Here is a 22,631-nt window from a genome sequence, read left to right as displayed (position 1 = left end):
CGGTCTATAATTCCCTGTTTTCTCTCTCCCTCCTTATTGTCTGTTTGTATATTTCTTGCTAGTCCACTCTCATATGCTTTCTTCTCTGTCTTTATCATATTTTTAGTTGTCCTTTGCTGATTTCTAAATATTTCCCAATCCTCTGGCCTTCCACTGTCCTTCGCAACATTGTATGCCTTTGATACCATCCTTTATTCCTTAGTTAGCCAGGGATGGTTCAACCTTCTCTGAGCATCTTTATTTCTCACTGGAATAAATCTTTGCTGAGAGTTATGAAATATCTCCTTAAATGTTTGCCATTGCTTTTCTAGTCTTACACTGTAATATATTTTGCCAGTCCACTTTAACCAACTCTGCCTTCATACCTTTGTAATTACCTTTATTTAAGTTCAGGGCACTAGTTTGAGACCTAGCTTTCTCACCCTCAAACTGAATTTGAAATTCTACCATGTTATGATCACTCTTCCCAAAAGGATCTTTCACTATGAGCTCATTAGTTAACCCAGACTCATTACACATTACCAGATCTAAAATAGTCTGTTCCTTGGTTGGTTCCACAATGTATTGTTCCAAGAAACCATCCCGCATACACTCTGTGAACTCTTCCTCAAGGAATATCACCCATGATTATTGCTGTACCTTTCTTACAAGCCTCCATTATTTTGATTCATACTCCGTCCTACAGTGTGGCTACTGTTAGGGGGCCTATAGACCACTCCCACCAGTGATTCTTCCCCTTATTATTTCTTATCTCCACCCAAACTGATTCTACATCTTGATATTCTGAGCCAATATAATTTCTTACTACTGCACTGATTTCATTCTTTATTAACAAAGCTACCCCACCTCCTTTTCCTTTCTGCCTATCCTTATGAAATGACAAATACCCCATAATATTTAGTTCCCAGTCTCGATCGCCTTGTAACCACGTCGCTGCAATAGCAATCAGATCACACCCATTTATTTCTATTTGTGCCGTCAACTCATCTATCTTGTTACGAATGCTTCGTGTGTTCAGATATAGGGCTAGAACCTCCACTTTTGTGGTTATCGCCCAAAAATGGGAGCCGGCTTCTCGCCCATTCTCAAACCACCTGGTCTCTACTTTTGAAAATGGGCGTTACCGTGAGCGATATAAAACGGACGGTAGCATTACATTTTTTTGACCTTCTGCCGTAAAGTGTGGCCGTCCTTAGCAACAGCATGGCAACACTCGATTCCCGCGATTCAGGAGGTCAAGGGTCACCATGACGTGCAGAAGAGGAGACAGAGAGAGAGGGAGCTCAGAGGGACCAAAGGTGTGGCTGGGTGTGGTGTGGCTGCTTTGGGAGAAAGGAGGGAACTTCAGAGCTTCACAGCAAATAGGCAAACAAAAAGTAGCTGTTACCAGCCACATATTTGACCGAATTTGGCCTATAATGGAGAGAGAGGAGGAGGCATCACAACACGCTGTGGAGACTGACGCTGGAGAGAGCAGTGAGGTGGGAGAGGAGCACATTGGAGGCCGCAAAAGAGCTAGGAGGTTCTCGGACGAGGCAAATGCCTCCCTCCTGCAGGAGGTTGAGTTACGCTGGGGTGATTTGACACAGGGAAGGCGTGGGAAGCCCACCCCAAAGGCATACCAGAGGATATGGACTGAGATAGCAGAGGTGGTCTCGTCGGCGACCAGCGAGGTGCGTGAGGGTAACCAATGCCGCAAACGGTGGAACGACCTTGTGAGATCCGTAACAGTAAGTATTACATTGATTTACATGTACTTATGTATTTATATAATTTGATTTGTAACAGTCATGAGTGACTATCAGCAGATGTGAGGTCTTGCACTTTTACCGGGAATGTTTTTTGTGCAAAGCCTGTGGTCACGGTGTACGTCTTTAGGTAAAGAATGATAATTATAATGATAAACATAATTACATCTGTCAGTTATGTGTTGTATCAGTCTCTGTGACAGTACCTAGCAATGATATCACGCAATGATCTCATGCCATGTCGTCCTGTCACCTTTTACAGAAGAAGCTATCGACGATGAGGTCCATGCAGAGGCGAACGGGTGGGGGGCCACCAGTCTCCAGCGACATCACTGAGATGGAGGAATGCACTCGTGGGGAAGCACCCTCCCGGATAGCCATGGACACATCTGCAGACCCTGAAGTGATGCCACGTGAGTAAAGATTACACCATTGTGTCATGTAAAGTCTATAGATGCCACATCCACTCATATCCGAACAGTCATATATGATAGATGATTTCTAAAAGTGTCATAGAAATAATGCTGGCCTAATGAAAATTATTGCAATGCACAGTATGTTGATGGTCATGAAATGTGATGTCTGCGATGATTTTAAGAGTGGTGGTGCTTTTGTCGTGTATATGCTGTATGTAGCGCTGGACTCACCTTGTCACCCGAGCACCCACTTCTCCTCTAATAACCTCATTTGTGTTTTGCAGCTCAGCCAGCAGCGCGGCCCCAGGCAAGACCACAGAGGCCAGAAGGTGGGGGTGTGGGGCAGGAGTCGACGGATGATCCTACTACGTCTGGTGCTGAGGGGCTCCGATTGTCTCCCGTCAATCCGCTGGGTCTGTTCTCCACGGATGAGAGCACGGACTTTGAAGAACCTGCATCACCACGCACCAGAAGCCATTCCACCCCAAGGCCATCTAGTGGTCCTCCGGTCATTTCCGCCTCCACTCTGGAGGTACCGGCACCAAGCATCTCTCCACAGGGCAACCTATTTGTCCCCAGGACAGCGCCGACCCCGCAGAGGCCTCGTGGACGTGGCAGGTCTGTTCCACGAGTGCGACATGACAGCGGAGAGATGGTACAGTTGTCCAGGAGGACTATAGACATTGGTGACCAGCTCATCGAAGCATTGGGGAGCATATCTCAACAGCTGCCCACCATGGCGGAGTCCCTGGATGCGATAGCCAGGAACACTGCTGACACATGCCTCCCATTGGTCCCAGAGCGCGGCACTCCACCCCTAGGTTCTGCACCACCACTGCGAATGACAGATGAGAGCAAGGACCAAGATCCTGCTTCTGCATCAGAGAATGTTGCCCCCTCAGCACCCCCCCGCTCCCGTACCCGTGCAACCAGCGCATCTGCTTTCATCCCCCCCCAATGACGCACCGCCTGAGGAGCTCCTCAGCCAGGCGCTGTGGAGCGAGGAGGGGAAGGGGTAGAGGTGGGGAGAAGAAGGAGAGGGGGGAAGGAAAGTGAGGTGCATGTCCGCAGGTGATGGCTGTGTTATAACTCCATCTGGGTGTATGCCATTTGTTGCAATGTATGGGGGCTGGGGACCACACTCCTGCTTTGCCTTTGTATTCTGTGTTGCTGGACATGTTGAACATGTGATTTATGTCAATGGTGGAAAAAGTGGGATGTGGGAGTGGGTTGGGTGTTGTTGGCTATAATACTTATGATTTCAGACCAATGTTGGTATTAAATTTTTGTTATTGAACATAACCTTGTTGCGCATTATCTCAGATAGCTGGACTGTTGCACACTGGTGATTCCTTACCATGAAAGGGTTAAATACAACTTAACATCAATCAACATAAACTTTAACTGGCACCAAGGTGATGGGCACCATTGATGTCTGAATTGCATACACAGCAGTGTGTCAGCTTTGTCACTCACATCAGTGCTCTTTCAGGCAAATCTTTCAGATATCAGCTCCTCACGTAACAATGGGATTTAACAAATGCCAGCCACACCGCTGGCGTTCGTTCTGGTTAGTTCCACTTCTTGTGGGCGTTTTTTTTGAGTGAGCAATATTCTGACCAATATGTGTGTAAGGTGGTGAAATTGACAATGGACGATCTCCATGGCCGCTAGTTTGGGTAAATATGCTCTTTACGACAAAAAACAGCGGGCGGGCTTTAATATTGAATCTCGGTGTTATTTCTGTGCGGAAAGTAACGCTGAGCGATGATATGGGCGTTGATTTCGCCCATTCTGCTGATTCCGCCCCAAAGAAGTGGGCGGGCAGTAATATTTTTCCCCGGCGTTAAGCACATGGGGAAAGTAACACTCAGCGATAAGTTTCCTAAAAATGCTTGTCAGTTTCCATTTTGTGCCAAAATGGGCACTATCTCGACGTTATATGTCATTTCAGTGGTAAAATGGGCGTTAAGTGGGTGTTAAGCATGCAAAAAAAGTGGAGATACTAGCCCATAGAGCTTTTAGTTTTGTCTTATGTATATACGCTCTGTCCCTACTTGTCCCACTCAGTTATCATTACCCCTCTCGCAACCCTGCTCTTTTGCCTTCTCCTTTTTCTTTGACTTTTTAAATTTCCGCTCACCGTATCCCCCCCCCACTATTTAGTTTAAAGCCCTATCTACAGCCCTAGTTATTCAATTGGACTGGACTCTGGTCTCAACCTGGTTCAAGTGAAGTCCGTCCCGATGGAACAGCTCCCTCCTATCCCAGTACTCATGCTAGTGTCCCATGAATTGAAACCCATTCCTCCCACACCAGTCTTTGAGCCACTCTATGATCCTATTGACTCTATGCAAATTTGCTCGTGGCTCAGGTAATAATCCAGAGATTATTACCTTTGTGGTTCTGCTTTTTAATTTAATCTCTCGCTGCTCATCCTCCCTCAGCAGAACCTCTTTGTCCTACCTATGTCGTTGGTACCTACATGGACCATGACAACTGGATCTTGCCCCTCCCACTCCAAGTTCCTCTCCAGCCCAGAGGAGATGTCCTTAACCGTGGCATCGGGCAGGTAACACAGCCTTCGGGACTCATGCTCTCGGCTGCAGAAAACTATATCTATCCCCCTAATGATACTGTCCCCTATCACAACAACATTTCTTTTTACTCTCCCACTCGAATAGCCCCCTATACCACGGTGCTGTGGTCAGTTTGCTCATCCTCCCTGCAGTCCCTGCTCTCGTCCACACAGGGAGCAAGAATCTCGTACCTGTTGGACAAGAGCAAGGGCCGAGGCTCCTCCATCACTATCTCCTGGGTCCCCATACCTTCCTCACTCATAGTCACACCCTCCTGACCACCGGCCAAATTTGAGTTAATTAATCCTCCTGGAACACAGCATCCAGGTAACTCTCCCCCTCCCTGATGTATCGTCGTGTCCGCAGCTCGGACTCCAGCTCATCAACACAGAGCCGAAGTTTCTCGAGCCGCAGACACTTGCCGCAGACGGACCTCAATGGGGTCAACCAGCTCCCATGTGCTGCAGCAGTAACACATCTCCTGCCCTGCCATCTCTAATGTATTTAATGAATTAAGATTTGAAGTTTTGAATGTTTAGTTAATCATCCCAGCTCTTAATTTAAACCAATGCCCAAGAAAAGAAAGAAAAACTGACCAACCAAACTGACCAACCCAGCAGCTAGTGAAATATTACTTACCTATTTTTACTTTTTTAAAATTGAGTTTAATCTACCCTCTCGTCTCTGAATTTCCACTCTTTCCAAATTCCAGAATAAACCACTCTGTTTAACTCCACTCCGTTTAAGACCTCTCTGTGCAGATCACTCTGTGCTCTGAAAGACTGTTGACTTTTTAGACAGTGGGGAGGAGAGACCAATCGCTTTGGCATCACGCATTCTCAGTGCCAGTGAGCGGAATTATGCATAGATCGAAAAAGAAGCTTTGGCATTGATTTTTGGGGTCAAGAAGTTTCACAAATACTTGTTTGGTTGCAAGTTTACCATAATTATTGACCATAAGCCCCTGACAGCAATCCTCCATCCAAAGTCCCCAGTTCCAACTTTAGCTGCAGCCCGAATGCAGAGATGGGCTTTGATTTTGTCAGCATGCTATGTCCAGGTTGCCATCCCCATCACAAGTTACACCCAAAAGGGAAGAAGTGTTCTATTTTTCATACATTGATGAGTTGCCAGTCACAGCTGAAGAGATTGATAGGACAATCAAATGTCACCTAGTTATGTCAAAGGTGTATGGTTACATAGCAAATGGCTGAGGAAGATATTCATCCATACTTCATTTGTAGGAATGAGTTGTCAATGGATAAAGATTATATCATGTGGGGAGCAAGTGTGGTTATCCCAAATAAGTTCAGGTCCAAATTGTTAGGAGATCTTCATGACTAGCTTGGGAATGTGCTTGACTAAGTGCTAGATTTTCCACTTTTGAGCAGATTGCCCAAAAATGGGCATTATTTCCGGTGTAGGCGGTAAATATGGGTTTTCAGATCGCCGGATTCTCATCCATTTTCAAACCCCCTAGATTCCATTTAATAAAATGGGCGATCTGAAATGGGCGTTAGCGTTAAATCTCTCTGACCTTCTGTCGTAAAGTGTCGCTGTCCTTAGCAACGGCATGGCAACGCTCGTTTGGTCATGAGGTCAGGGATCATCATTACATGCGCATAAGAGGAGACAGAGAGAGAGGGAGCAGAGAGGGAGTGAAGGCGTGTGTGGGTGTGGTGTGTGCTTGTTTGGTTATGTTGGGAGGTAGGAGGCAGAGTTTCGAGCTTTATACAAAATTGTGAGAAAAAAGTTAGCTGTTACCAGCCAGATATTTTGTCTAATTTGGTGCCTATAATGGAGGGAGTGGAGGAGGCGACACAGCACGCTGTGGAGACTGACGCTGGTGAGAGCAGTGAGCTCGGAGAGGAACAAATGGGAGGATGAAAGAGAGTGAGGAGGTTCTCGGACGAGGCAAATGCCTCCCTCATACACAGGTCGAGTCACGCTGGGGTGAATTGACACAGGGAGGGCGTGGGAAGCCCACCCCAAAGGCCTACCAGAAGATATGAGCCGAGATAGTCGAGGTGGTCTCGTCGGCGACCAACGAGGTGCGTGAGGGCAACCAATGTTGCAAGCGATGGAACAACCTTGTCGGATCTACCAGACAAAGTATTACATTTATTTACATGTACTTATATATTCATATAATTTGATTTGCGTGTCATGACCGACTATAATCAAATGTGAGGTCTTTCACTTTTACCGGGAATGTTGTACTCAAAGCCTGCGGTCACGGTGTATGTCTTTCGGTAAAGAATGATCATTTTCATTATAATCATGATTAGATCTGTCGGTTATGTGTTGTATCAGTCTCTGTGACAGTACCTGGCAATCTCACGCAATAATCTCATGCCATGTCGTCCTGTTGTTACCTTTTACAGAAGAAGCTATCGAGAAATAGGATCGAGCAGAGGCGAACGGGTGGGGGGTCACCAGTCATCAGTGACCTCACTGATATCGAGGAGCGGGTGCTGGCACTAGTGGGGACCCACCCCCGGTCGGCCACACAAGCAGCAGCAGAACTTGATATGATGCCACGTGAGTAAAGCTTACATCATTGCGTGATGTAAAGTCAATGGATGCCACACCCACTCATATCCGAACAATAATATATGATAGATGATTGCTAAAAGTGTCCTCTAAATAATTCTGGCCTCATGAGAATCATTGCAATGCAAAATGTGTTGATGATCATGAAATGTGATGTCTGCGATGATTTTGATAGCGGTGGTGCTTTTGTCGTGCATGTGCCGTGTGTAGCGCTGGACTCACCTTGTGACCCTAGCACCCCCTTCTCCTCTAATAACCTCATTTGTGTTTTGCAGCTCAGCCAGCAGCGCGGCCCCAGGCAAAACCACCGAGCCCAGAAGGTGGGGGCACGGGGCCGGACTCGCCGGATGATCCTACATCTGGTGCTGAGGAGCACCGATTCTCGCCCTTCAATCTGCTGGGTCCGTTCTCTATGGATGACAGTACGGACTTTGAGGAGCCTGCATCCAGAAGGCACTTGACCCCAAGGCCATCTAGTGCTCCTCCGGCCGTTCCCACCTCCACTCTGGAGGTACTGGGCCCAAGCACCTCACCACAGGGCACCCCAGTTGTCCCCAGGACGGCGCCGACCCCGCGGAGGTTTCGTTAGCGCGGCAGGTCTGCTCCATGAGCGCCAGATGAGAGCGGCGATATGGTAGTGTTGTCCAGGAGAACTGTAGTCATAGGTCACCAGATCCTCCAGGCATTGGGGGGCATATCCCGACAGCTTTCCAGCATCTCCGGCACCATGACAGAGTACGTTCCGTGGTTGGTGGAGCCCTGGAGGTGATAGCCAGGAACACTGGTGGCACAGGCCTCCCAGTGGTCCCGGAGCGCGGCACTCCACCCCTACGTTCCGCACCCCCAGTGCCAATGACACATGAGAGACAGGAGCAAGATCCTGCTTCTGGATCCGAGAATGTTCCCAGCCCGCTCCCATATTCGTGCAACCACTGGTTCTGCCTTCATTTCCCCCCCCAATGAGGCACCGCGGCCAGGCGACATGGATTGAGGAGAGGAAGGGGTAGAGGTGGGGAGAAGAAGGGGGGGGAAGGAAAGTGAGGTGCATGTTCGCAGGTGATGGCTTTGTTATATCTCCATCTGGGTGTATGCAATTTGTTGTAATGTATGGGGGGAGGGGACATTTGTTGGTTTGCATTTGTGTTCTGTGTTGCTGGACATGTTGACCATTTGATTGATGTCAATGTTCTAAACTGTGTTGTGGGGTGGGGTGGGGGGTGGGGTGTTTTTGACCGTTATACTTCTGATTTCAGACCAATGGTCGTATTAAATGTTTTTTATTTAACATAACCTTAGAAACATAGAAATTTACAGCGCAGTAAGAGGCCATTTCGGCCCATCATGTCTGCACCGGCCGACAAAGAGCCGCACGGCCCTCGGTCAGCAGCCCTGAAGATTACATATAAACCAATGAACAATGCCGGAAAGGCAAAGAGCACCCAGCCCAACCAATCCGCCTCACACAACTGCGACACCCCTTATACTAAAAACATCTACACTCCACGCCAACCGTAGCCATGTGATCTCCTGGGAGAGGCAAAAACCAGATAAAAACACAGGCCAATTTAAGGAGAAAAAATCTGGGGAAATTCCTCTCCGACCCATCCAGGCGATCGAAACTAGTCCAGGAGAACACCCTGGCCGTATTCTATTCCCTGCAGTACTTACCATTATATCTGCGCCGGCTAACAAAAAGTCATCCAGTCTAATCCCAATTACCAGCTCTAGGTCCGTAACTTTAAGTGCCCATTCAACCATCTCTTAAAAGTGGTGAGGGTTTCTGCATCCACCACTCTTCCAGGCAGCGAGTTCCAGATCCCCACAACCCTCTGCGTAAAGAAGCCCCCCCTCAAATCCCCTCTAAAGCTTCCATCAACCACCTTAAAACTATTCCCCCTCGTAATAGCCCCCTCCACCAATGGAAATAGGCCCTTACTATCCACTATGTCCAGACCGCTCAATATTTTGTATACCTCAATGAGGTCTCCTCTCAACCTCCTCTGTTCCAATGAGAACAAACCCAGCCTATCCAATCTGTCCTCATAACTAAGATTCTCCATTCTACGCAGCATCCTAGTATATCTCCTTTGCACTCTCTCCAGTGCAATCCCGTCCTTCCTATAATACCGCGACCAGAACTGCATGCAGTACTCCAGCTGTGGCATAACCAAAGTATTATACAATTTAAGCATAACTTCCCTGCTCTTATATTCTATGCCTTGGCCAATAAAGGCAAGCATTCCATATACCTTCTTAACCACCTTATCCACCTGGCCTGCTACTTTCAGGGATCTGTGGACAAGCACTCCAAGGCCCATTTGTTCATCTACACTATTAAGTGGCCTACCGCTTAATGTGTATACCCTTTCCTTATTAGCCCTCCCAAAGTGCATCACCTCACACTTCTCTGAATTAAATTCCATTTTCCACCGCTCTGCCCACCTGACCAGTAGATTGATATCCTCCTGCAGCCCATGACTTTCCTCTTCATTATCAACCACACAGCCAATTTTAGTGTCATCTGCAAACTTCTTAATCATACTTCCTATATTCAAATCTAAATTGTTGATATATACCACAAAAAGCAAGGGACCCAGTGCTGAGCCCTGCGGAACCCCACTGGAAATATCCTTCCAGTCACAAAAACATCCATCAATCATTACCCTTTGCTTCCTACATCCAAGCCAATTTTGGATCCAACTTGCCACTTTGCCCTGGATCCCATGGACTTTAACCTTCATGACCAGTCTACCATGCGGGACCTTATCAAAGCCTTGCTAAAGTCCATATAGACTACATTGTACGCACTACCCTCGTTGACCCTCTTGGTTACTTCCTCAAAAAATTCAATCAGGTTAGTCAAACACGATCTTCCCTTAACAAATCCGTGCTGACTGTCCCTAATTAATCCTTGCCTTTCCAAATGCGGATTTATCCTGTCTTTCAGGATTTTTTCCAATAATTTTCCCACCACTGAGGTTAGGCTGACAGGCCTGTAATTACTCGGCCTATCCCTTTCTCCCTTCTTAAACAATGGTACCACAGTTCTCCAATCCTCCGGCACCTTGTTGCGCATTGTCTCAGATAGCTGCACCGTTACACACTGGTGATTCCTTAACATGAAAGGGTCTAATTAAACTTAACATGAATCAACTTAAACTTTAACCGGCATCAAGGTGATGCCCACCATTGATGTCTGAGCTGCACACACAGCAGTGTGTCAGCTTTGTCAATAACCGCAACGTTCTTTCAGGCAAATCGCTCATTTATGAGCTGCTGGCGTAAGAGTCTGGCAGCTATATAGCCACCACGGGCCCTTTCCTGCAGTCTGAAGGGTGGTGTGGGCATGATTGCATAATCAGCCTGATTGTCTGGCCCTAGGTCAGTATCTAGCCCCTCATCCTCCCCTTCCTCTCTCTCTCCTGAGGTGGACCATCTTGCTCCCTCCTGATAGCCAAGTTGTGCAGCATGGAGCACATGACCACGAATTGAGCTACCTGATCAGGATTGTATTGTAGCTCCCCTCCTGAGTGCTCCAGGCATCTAAAGCGCTGCTTAGGCACACCAGTGGTTTTCTGGACCACATTGCGTGTGGCTCTGTGACTCGTATCGTTTCTCGGCTTCGGTGTGGGTGTCACGCAGGGGGGTCATCAGCCAGGTGGTGAGGCCATATCGTTTGTCACCAAGCATCCAGCATTGACCTGTGGCTGACTGGTAAACATGTCAGATACAGAGCTCTCATGCAGGATTTGAGCCTCATCGATGCTGCCCGGAAATTTGGCATTCACTGCCATAATTATCTGGTTGTGGTCGACAACGAGTTGGACCTTCAGGGAGTGAAACCCTTTTCGGTTGCAAAAAACCTCTGCGGCCTGAGAAGGTGCCGCATGGTGACGGGCATACAGTGTATTGCTCCCTGCACCTTGGGGAAGTTAGCTATTCGGCAGAATCCTAGAGCCCTGTCAGTCTGAGCCTGCCCTTGCTAATGCAACAGTAAGATTACCCCTTTAGTCCCTGTGGGAATATGCCTTGGATCTCAAGTCCCAGGATTCACTTTGTCATTCTTCTGTACCCCCCATTTGAATTATAATCTGCACCTCTCCCCCATATAAACTTTGTACATATTACGTCTTCAGTCTAAACACAACAAATGAACACGGAACATGTGATGGAAGGTTGAAAAGAAGTGTCACAACTGATGTTTGTAGCTATATTATTACTTGCAACAGAAGAAATAAATGTGCCTGCTCTGCAGCTGGACAGTTAAAATATTGTGTTTTAAAGTATTTCAATTGTACTCCTTAAACACAGTAAAGAGAATATTTATAATTTCTATCATTTGAAGGGGAAGCAACATGTTTTCAGAACATCAAAGTAAGCAATCCGATTATATAAGAACCTATTGTTTGCTTAATATGGAGTGCATTCTCTCTTCCTGTAGGGACACATCCCGTTTTCCCAAGCCCAGGCTGGTTCAGGGACCCTCACGTGCAGGGTACTGCTGATGGTTAACCAGATAAAATAGAACAGAAGAATTAGGAACAGGAGTAGGCCATCTAGCCCCTCGAGCCTGCTCCGCTAATGATGCAGAGGGCTCTGGTAACATTGCTGCTGTTGCCTAACTTGGTCACCCTACCTGTTGGGGCATTAGCTGGTAAGGTTATTTGCGGTTCCCAACAATGCGGCAAGTTGGCTAGTCAATCATTAACTGTATTCTTGACCTGTGTGAGAACACCAGCGGCAGGTTGGGGCCATAAAAGGCACGTAGGGGAGGTGCCTCCACGCTGCGGAAGTGCGGCAGCCCTGGAACAGCATGAAGGCCGCTTCAGGGAGCAGCGCGAGCTGGTGCAGGAGGGCGACGGCAGCAAAGAGTGACATCATCAAGGTCCAGGTCAGTGATTGGAGTGTGGGCAGATACAGTGAGAGACTGTGGAGGGATGTGATCGGGGCCCAGGAGAGGAGTGAGTTCGAGGCTAGGGGCAGCACGGGCCAGCCCACACTGCGATATGTGTGCGCACTAGGTCTGGGCAGCAGAGCAGGTCTCCAGACGTCCTGGGTAATCCTTGCCACTGGACCAAGACCTAGCTCTGTCAAGCCCGTGTGGTGGCTGGTGTGCAACGGCCACCCCACGTTAAAAAAATTCACGCACAGGCATCTTCCACCCTTCAGGACGTAGTTTGGGATCTGGAATATTAGGTCCTTCATTGCAACACCTGTGAACTCATCCCTTTTTGACATGGAAGCAAGTCATCCTTGTTTTGAGGGACCGCCTATGATGATGATGGTCATGGGGAAGCTGATAAAGTCCATCCTAAGTGTTTACAGGGCTTCAGTGACCTGTCTAATGCAGCAATGTGTGACATGCTGAGATATAGCGCAAATGTCGACCATGGAGTCCTTAAATGAACGGAATGCATAGAACGACAGTGCCACGGTGACCTTGACCTCGACGGACAACGAGGTTCTGAAGGTGCTGGCAGGCTGAAGATCTTTCTGATGAGCTGGCATATCTCACTGATAACCACTTTGTGGAAGGCAGGTGTTCTCGGATAAGTCGAGGTAAGACCGCGTCTCTATGTAAGTGCGGGGAGTGTATGGTCTGGTCCTCCTCATCAGTCTGGCACGTCTTAGATTGGGCACATCATGCTGTGGATTATACCTTGTGCCATTTGCACTCTGCAGCATCTGCGTTGTCCTCAAGGCAGGCTGAGAAATGGCTGGCCTCATTCCAATAAGTATAAGTATAACGCCGATTGTTCATAAGCAATAACTTTCCCCACTAAGACACCTAAAGTAAAATCCAATCGTCCACAGTATGATAAGATGTCTGTTCAGATGGTCACATCACCTGAAAAGAACTCCAAAGTACATCCAAACCCCCCGAAGTTGAAGCAGCCTTTCCAATGAAGCGACCTTAGATTTACAAAGTGGCGTCCACACCGCTGTGATTAGTTCAGATCAATTCAACTTTTTTGGCGAGCGAGATTGTGAGCAATATGTGTGCGAGGTGCTGAAAGTGACGCTGGGCGATATACTAAGCGTTAGTTTCAGCAAATGTGATATTTACAGCAAAAAAAATGGGCGGGCGGTATTATTGAATCTTGGCATCAATGACATGCCGAAAGTAACGCTCGCCGATAAGTGTCCGAGAAATGGGCATCAGTTTCCATTTTGTGCCTACATGGGCAATATCTGGGCGTTACACCTCATTTCAGTGTTAAAATGGACGTTAAGTGAGTGGTATGGATGCAAAAATAATGGAAAATCTAGCCCTAAGAGTTTTGCATGCAATTACTTAAGGTGGCCAGTTTCGATGAAGAGATAGCTAGACTTTCCTATAACTTTCGGTGAGTTCTCGCCGATTTTCTTGGCAGTACAGCTGTTTTTCTGCCCGGTGAAAGTTTTCCCATTTTCTTTTAATGATATCGGCCAAATCTGAAAACGCCCGCTGTGACCAAACCGCCGACGTGCAACGGCGAGAAAATCGCCAGGGCGTAAGTTTGGCTTCAACGGAAGCCCGTCCAGATCGCCGAGGAACCACCCTGTGAAAGCTGCTTAAACAGGGCGGTAGGTGACTATCTGCAAAGAAAGGTCAGTTAAAGGTTCTTTATTTTTTTAATTTTAAAATGGCGATTAGGTGTAAAAGTGTCTTGGGAATGCTTTTTATGTTTTTATTTTTTTTTATTGAAATTTTTTAAGTTTTCCCCCTTCCCAGGCCCAACCACAGCCTCAGTCTAAATTTTTTTTAAAACGCCCATTTTACTTAGTTTCCCCTTAACCGCCGAGAAAATCGCCGAGAATAAAGGTGCAAGGCCTATTTTCTCGCCGAGCGATTAGTTTTAATTAGTTTTAACATAAAAGTGGAATTTCTCGCCAGCATTACTTACCAAATGTTAGCGGTTTTTCTGAACCGGCAATCGGGTGTTGAGGGCCTCATAGGAAAGTCTCGCCCATAGAGCACATTGTCAGTCAGTGTACGACATGTCAATTGGTGAGCAAGCAACCACCATCAGTACCATACAGCCATGGAAATGGCCTCCCAGAGTGTGGCAAAGGTTACATATAGATTTTGCTGAGCTAGAAGGACAGCAACTGTTCATCATGATAGATAGTCATTCGAAATGGGTAGAGGTGTTTCTGATGCGGAAAATAACAAGTAAAACTCTAGACAATTTGCGAAGATTGTTTTTTTCATATGGCGTCCCAGAAGAAATTGTGTCTGATAGTGGGCTGCAATTTTGTTCAGATGAATTGGCACAGTTCATGAGCAGAAACAGTGTGAAACATAATAAAGTTCCACTGTACCACCCTGCTTCAAATGGTGCAGCAGAGAGCACAGTACAAATTGTAAACGTGCCCTCATCAAGCAAATGTTGGATCCAAATCCAAGGAAATGGCAGTTGGACCAAAACTGACAAATTTTCTGATAACTTATTGGAATATTTCTCATACCACTACTGGTAGAACACCAGCAGAGTTGTTTCTCAAACGACAGCCACGAACCAGGTTCTCGTTGTAAAACCATAATTGGCACAGTCAATAGAAGGGAAACAAACAAGGCAGAAAGAGAATCCATGACAGAGGTAGAGTACAAGAGAGAAGTGTGAAATTGAATCAGAAGGTTAGAGTAAAGAACCATCGCCATAAATGGTTAAAGTGGTTACCAGAAAGAGTGGTGAAGATATATGGCCCTCACACATATTTGGTCAAGATGTTTGATCATGAACAAGTTAGGTTTGTTCACATTAATCACATTTTACCTACAGATGTGGAAGGAGTTGAATGTTGGAATGATTCAATGATGAGTCAGATAGTCTGGTTACAAGTAGAGTACCAGTCGCAAATCCTACATCACATGTACTGGAAACAAGTCCAAGAGAAAGTCAGAATTTAAATCTGAGTCTGAGTCAGACAGACAAACAGTCTGAAGTTGTAGAGAGTCCAAATGTAGATCAAGGGCATCCCTTGGAGAAAAACTCTCCTCAGGCTCAGCCGAGAATGAGCCTAAATCTTACAACATGATTAGAAAGTTCTGTTCAAGAATGAAGGTATCCTCTTCAAAACAGAAAACCAGTAGTTAAGTTTGATTTGTAAATATGGAAAAATATGTTAATATCTTTTATTGTATATACCATGCAAGTTATGTATAATGATTATTTTGATATGATTAAATTCTTCAAGAGGGAGAAGTGTAATAGAGCTCTCTAGTGGACTAATCCACCTATTGGACTACTGATGTAATAACAATAGAATCATCATCATCATAGGCAGTCCCTCAGAATCGAGGGAGACTTGCTTCCACTCTAAAAGTGAGTTCTCAGGTGACTGAACAGTCCAATACGGGAATTACAGTCACTGTCACAGGTGGGACAGACAATGGTTGGGGGAAGGGGTGGGTGGGGAGTCTGGTTTGCCACACGCTCCTTCCTTGCATGCTCTCAGCGATGAGACTCAAGGTGCTCAGTGCTCTCCCAGATGCTCTTCCTCCACTTAGGATGGTCTTTGGCCAGGGACTCCCAGGTGTTGGTGGGGATGTTGCATTTTATCAAGGAGGCTTTGAGGGTGTCCTTGAAACGTTTCCTCTGCCCACCTGGGGCTCGTTTGCCGTGTAGGAGTTCCGAATAGAGAGCTTGCTTTGGGAGTCTTGTGTCAGGCATGTGGACAATGTGGCCTGCTCAGCGAAGCTGATCGAGTGTGGTCAGTGCTTCAATGCTGGGATGTTAGCCTGGGCGAGGACACTGATGATGGTGCGTCTGTCCTCCCAGGGGATTTGCAGGATCTTGCGGAGACATTGTTGGTGATATATCTCCAGTGACATGATGTGTCTTCTGTACATCATCCATGCCTCTGATCCACACAGGAGGGCGGGTATTACTATAGCCCTGTAGACCATGAGCTTGGTGGTAGATTTGAGGGCCTGGTTTTCGAACACTCTTTTCCTCAGGCGGCCAAAGGCTGCACAGGCACACTGGAGGTGGTGTTGAATCTCCGCATCAATGTCTGCCTTTGTTGACAAGAGGCTCCCGAGGTATGGGAAATGGTCCACGTTATCGAGGGCCGCGCCGTGAATCTTGATGACTGGCAGTGCTATGCAATGAGGACAGGCTGGTGGAGGACCTTTGTCTGATGGATGTTAAGCGTAAGGCCCATGCTTTCATATGCCTCAGTGAATACATCGACTATATCCTGGAGTTCAGCCTCAGAATGTGCGCAGACACAGGCGTCGTCCGCGGACTGTAGCTCGACGACAGGGGTTTGGTTGATCTTGGACCTGGCCTGGAGGCAGCATAGGTTAACCAGCTTCCCACTGGTTCTGTAGTTTAGTTCCACTCCAGCGGGGAGCTTATTGACAGTGAGGTGGGGCATGGCAGCGAGGAAGATTGAGAAGAGGGTTGGAGCGATGACGCAGCTCTGTTTGACCCCGGTCCGGACGTGGATTGGGTCTGTAATGGATCCGTTGGTCAGGATCACGGCCTGCATGTCATCGTGGAGCAGGCGAAGGATGTTGACAAACTTTTGGGGCATCCGAAACGGAGGAGGACGCTCCATAAGCCCTCATGGTTCACAGTGTCAAAGGCCTTTGTAAGATTGAAAAAGGCCATGTATAAGGGCTGGCGCTGGTCCCTGCATTTTTCTTGCAGCTGATGCGTTGCAAAGATCCATTGTTCCATGTAGGGGACGAAATCTGCACTGTGACTCCGGGAGGAGCTCCTCGGCCACAGAGAGAAGATGGTTGAGGAGAACTCTAGTGACAACCTTCCCAGTGGTTGATAGCAGGGAGATTCCTCTGTAGTTGCCGCAGTCGGATTTGTTCCCCTTTTTTAAAATGGACATGAACACTGCATCACTGAAATCTCCCGGCATGCTCTCCTCCCTCCAAATGAGAGAGATGAGGTCATGTATCCGCGCCTACAGCGCCTCTCTGCCATATTTTAGCACCTCAGCAGGAGTTCCATCCGCACCCATAGCCTTGTTATTCTTGAGCTGTTTTATGGCTTTGCCTACCTCGTGCAATGTTGGGGTTTCACTGAGGTGGTGGCGGGTCGCATGCTGCGGGATGGAGTCGAGAACACTCAAGTCAAAGGCAGAGTCTCGATTGAGGAGGTCTTCTACGTGCTCCTTCCAGTGGGCCCTGACAGCCTCGGTGTCCTTGATGAGTGTTTCCCCGTTCTTGGCCAGGAGTGGGGTGGGGCCTTGGGAGTTTGGACTGTCGGTGACCTTGACTGCAATGAAGAATCCTCGCATATCGTGGCTGCCGGCCAGTTGTTGTATCTCCTGTGCTTTCCCCATCCACCACCTGTTCTTTAGGTCCCGGGTTTTTTGTTGGACCTCAGCCTTGAGCCGTCTGTAATGTTGCTTTGTAGTTCCCAAGTTGGGTTGTTGCTTGAGGCTCAGAAATGCTCTGCGCTTACGGTCTATTAGTTCTTGGATCTCCTGATCATTTTCATCAAACCAGTCCTGGTGTTTTCTGGTTGAGTAACCTCATCCATTCCTTTGTTACATCTAGACTTGACTATTTCAATGCTCTCCCGTTGTCTTTCCACCCTCAATAAACCTGAGCTCATCCAAAACTCTGCTGCCCATATTGTAACTCCCAACTATTCCCGTTCACTCATCGCCCAACCTGTGCCCTCTGAGGTACAGTTACGTGATGTTCACACAACTCCATAAAACCCCGGCCAGTTGGGTTCGGGGAATCCATGGTTAGGCAGGTGGTTGTGAACCTGATGGATGAACTGGTAATATGTATTGTGATTGTTAAACCTTTTGCTAATAAACCAACTGTTTCTTAATAGCAATGTGTTGCTATGAATTCTTAAGCAAAACACCCATGAAGCAAATACATTACACACCCGACTACGCATCAATGCTGCTCAGTTGGTTAAACTGATCATAATACTCATTATGACTTTCACAAATTCTAATGCAAGATAAACATGTTGAGACTGTCATGTATTTAACCATCTTGCAATGACATAGTCATGTAACTGTAACTCATGTACACTGTACCTGTACCCTGGAAATGCACACCCTGACCACAGTGGGTGAACTTGCGGGAGACACTCCTCACCTGGGTTTTCAGGTATAAAAGGGGAAGGTCCCACCCAGGGTCAACACTCCTTGGTCCTGGCACTAAAGGTGAAGGTCACAGAGTGACCGTGTCTGATATATCCATGCCTCGTGTGAGTCTGTAGTAAGGTGCAGGGACACTACATTTGGCGCCGAGAAACGGGAATCATCGAACCATGAGAATGGCTACCGGTGGCACAGAGGAACGTTACTGTGTGGCTGAGGACTGGGACGACTTTATGGAAAAACTCCAGCAGAGCTTTGTCATAAAGGACTGGCTGGGAGCGACAGCGGCTGACAAGCGGAGGGCGCATCTACTGACCAGCTGCGGACCACAGACGTATGCGCTGATGAAAGACCTGCTCGCACCCCAAAAGCCGGCGGACAAGTCCTTTGAAGTGCTCAGCCAGCTGATCAGTGAGCATCTCAAGCCGGCGAGTAGCGTACACATGATCCAGCACCGGTTCGACTCTCACCGGTGTCGGGAGGGACAAAACGTCTCGGACTTCGTGGAACTGCGGCGCTTGGCCAGTTTCTGTAAGTTCTCCGATGCCTGCAGGGAGAAGATATTAAGAGACTTTTTCATCGAGGGCATTAATCATGCTGGCATTTTCAGGAGTCATAAAGACTAAGGACTTGACTTTAGAAGGGGCGGCGTTGATAGCTCAGACCTTTATGGCAGGGGAAGAGGAGACCAAGCTAATTTACGCACGCAGCCCTGGTCCAAACGTGGCGATGGACCAGGGAGTTAACATGGTGAATGCGGCTCGGGACCCCACAGGCAGGCAAGGGTATTTTGAAACCGCCCAGGCAGCAACAGGCTCTAGGGTGGGCCCGCAACAAGGACAATGGAAAGGGGATCGGCAATTCACGCCATCTCGAGGAACAATGCGTCCTGCGATGGGACCATTAACACCCACCATCAGAGTGCTTAGAAACAGCCAAATGGGCAATCAGAGAGGAATGCCTGGTAACAGTCCCTTTGTTAACAACAATCTCAGCTCATGCTGGAGGTGCGGGGGTAGACATACTGCGAAAAGCTGCAGGTTCCAGCAATATACCTGTAGGATTTGTAATGTCAGTGGACACTTGGCCAGATGTGCAAAAAGGCAGTAGCGAGGCTAATCTGTGAGACAGAGGAACCAGACGAGGGGTCTGCAATGCAGGATGAGGCCTGGGATAAAGCCATAGATGCTGAAGTTCAGCAGGTTCACGTGGCTGACGTCCACAGCTCATACACTAAAACGCCACCCATGATGATGAAAGTCTTACTGAATGGCATCCCGGTGCACATGGAGCTGGATACCGGAGCTAGCCAGTCACTCATGAGCGCCCAACAATTTGAGAGACTATGGACACACAGAGCTAGCAGGCCCAAACTGGAACGCATTGAGACTCAGCTACGGACGTACACCAAAGAGATCATCCCAGTGCTGGGCAGTGCAACTTGGTGGTAACACATAATGGATCACAGAACCGGCTGCCACTCTGGATCGTCCCGGGAAATGGCCCCGTGCTCTTGGGGAGGAGTTGGCTAGCTGAGATGAATTGGAAATGGGGGGATGTGCATGTCATTTCATCCGTGGAGCGAAGTTCATGCTCACAGGTCCTGCAAAAATTCGGGTCACTGTTTCAACCTGGTGTCGGAACGTTCAAGGGCACTAAAGTAGTGATACGCATCACTCCGGGTGCCAGACCAGTGCACCACAAAGCCAGAGCGCTGCCGTATGTGATGTGTGAGAAAATTGAATGTGAACTGGACAGGCTGCTCAGAGAGGGCATAATTTCGGCTGTTGAATTCAGTGACTGGGCAAGTCCCATCGTTCCCGTCCTCAAAGCAGATGGCTCGGTCAGGATTTGTGGTGACTACAAAGCCACCATTAACCGAGTGTCGCTGCAAGACCAATACCCGCTTCCGAGAGCGGAGGACCTTTTTGGCACGCTGGCTGGTGGCAAGCTGTTCACCAAGTTGGACCTCACTTCGGCCTACATGATTCAGGAACTGGCTGAAGAATCCAAGCTTCTGACCACCATCACTGTAATGTCTGTAAGCTTGTAATGTTTCTAGCTCCACACTGTGGATGTAGATGTATTGTGTACTGCAAGGGCATAGTTAATCATTAAACAGAACTAGGCAGTTTCCGGAGACTTCCGAGAGAGCTGCCTCCATGTTAGGAGCTGTGTGTGCTTGTGCTCTGTGAATATATCACAATCACGATGCACAAGGGATTATTCGTCTACAACAGGTGTCCGTTTGGCATTCGTTCGGCAGCAGCCATCTTTCAGAGAAACATGGAAAGCTTGCTCAAATCCATTCCTGGAACGATTGTATTCCAAGACGACATTCTCATAACGGGTTGTGACACCAAAGAACACCTCCACAACCTGGATTGTGCCGATTGGATCGGGTAGGCTTGTGGCTGAAAAAGGCCAAGCGTGTGTTTTTGGCCCCAGAGGTCGAGTTTTTGGGCAGTAGGGTTGCCGCAGACGGGATCCGGCCCACTGAATCAAATACTGAGGTAATCCGCCGGGCACCCAGGCCCAGCAACACGTCGGAGTTGCGATCATTCCTGGGACTTTTGAACTATTTTGGGAACTTTCTGCCGAACTTAAGCACATTGTTGGAGAGGTTACACATGCTCCTCCGTAAAGGTTGTGAATGGTTTTGAGGGGACTGTCAAGAACGGGCTTTCAATAAGGCGAGGAACCTGCTGTGTTCCAACAAACTGTTGACTTTGTATGACCCCTGTAAAAAACTGGTTTTAACGCGCGCTGCATCGTCCTACGGGGTTGGGTGTGTGTTGCAGCAGGGTAATGATGACGGCCGACTCCAACCGGTGGCTTACGCCTCCAGGTCACTCTCCCAGGCAGAGCGTGGATACGGCATGGTCGAGAAGGAAACACTCGCGTGTGTTTACTGTGTGAAAAAGATGCACCAGTACCTTTTTGGTAAACAGTTCGAGCTAGAGACGGACCACAAGCCGTTAACATCCTTGTTGTCCGACAGCAAGGCTGTCAACGCCAATGCGTCAGCTCGCATACAGTGCTGGGCCCTCACACTGGCTGCGTATGACTACACCATACGGCACTGGCCAGGCACCGAAAATTGCGCTGACGCGCTCAGCAGGCTCCCACTGGCCACCACCGAGGGGGCGTCGGAGCAGAGCGCCGAGATGGTCATGGCCGTTGAGGCTTTTGACACTGCGGGCTCCCCCATCACAGCCCGACAGATCAAACTCTGGACCAACAGGGAACCCCTACTATCCATGATAAAGAAATGTGTCCTGACTGGGGATTGGGCGCCCGCACACAGGGCGTGCTCCGAGGAAGTCAGACCGTTTCAGGGACGGATGGATGAGCTCTCCATCCAAGCTGACTGCCTGCTATGGGGCAGCCGGGTAGTCATGCCGCAGAAAGGAAGGGAAGCGTTCATCAGGGAACTCCACAGCGAGCACCCTGGCATCGTGTAAATGAAGGCCATTGCCCGGTCACATGTATGGTGGCCGGGGATTGACTCAGACCTGGATACTGGGTTCGCAGGTGTACAACCTGTGCCCAGCTTGGCAATGCCCCCAGGGAGGCCCCACTCAGCCCGTGGCCCTGGCCCACCAGACCATGGTCATGTATACACGTAGACAATGCGGGCCCGTTCATGGGGAAAATGTTCCTGATCATTGTCCATGCATACTCGAAGTGGATCGAGTGCATCATATTGAACTCGCGCACGACATCCATCACCGTGGAGAGTCTGCGTATGGTTTTTGCGACCCATAGATTGCCGGACATCCTGGTCAGTGACAATGGCCCGTGTTTCACCAGCCATGAATTCCAGGAGTTTATGTCGGGCAATGGTATCAAGCACGTTCGGACAGCGCCGTTTAAGTCGGCTTCCAATGGCCAGGCGGAACGGGCGGTCCAAGTCATAAAACAGGGCATGCTACGCATCCAAGGACCCTTCCTTCAGTACCGCCTATCGCGCCTCCTGCTGGCCTACAGGTCCCGCCCGCACTCGCTCACAGGAGTCCTCATGAAACGCACGCTCATGACGCGGCTGCCCCTCATTCACCCAGACCTGGAAGACATTGTTGAGGGCAAGCGCCAGTCCAAAACCGAGCTCCATGATCGAAACTCAAGGGGGAGGTGTATAGAAATAGATGACCCGGTATTTGTTCTTAACCATGCTTTAGGACCCAAGTGGCTTGAGGGCACCGTAATTGGCAAAGAAGGAAATAGAGTCATGGTGGTCCGACTAAACAATGGGCAGA

Source organism: Pristiophorus japonicus, chromosome 13 (assembly GCF_044704955.1).
Source record: "Pristiophorus japonicus isolate sPriJap1 chromosome 13, sPriJap1.hap1, whole genome shotgun sequence".
Taxonomy (NCBI): Eukaryota; Metazoa; Chordata; class Chondrichthyes; family Pristiophoridae; genus Pristiophorus; species Pristiophorus japonicus.
This window is presented reverse-complemented; position numbering follows the sequence as displayed.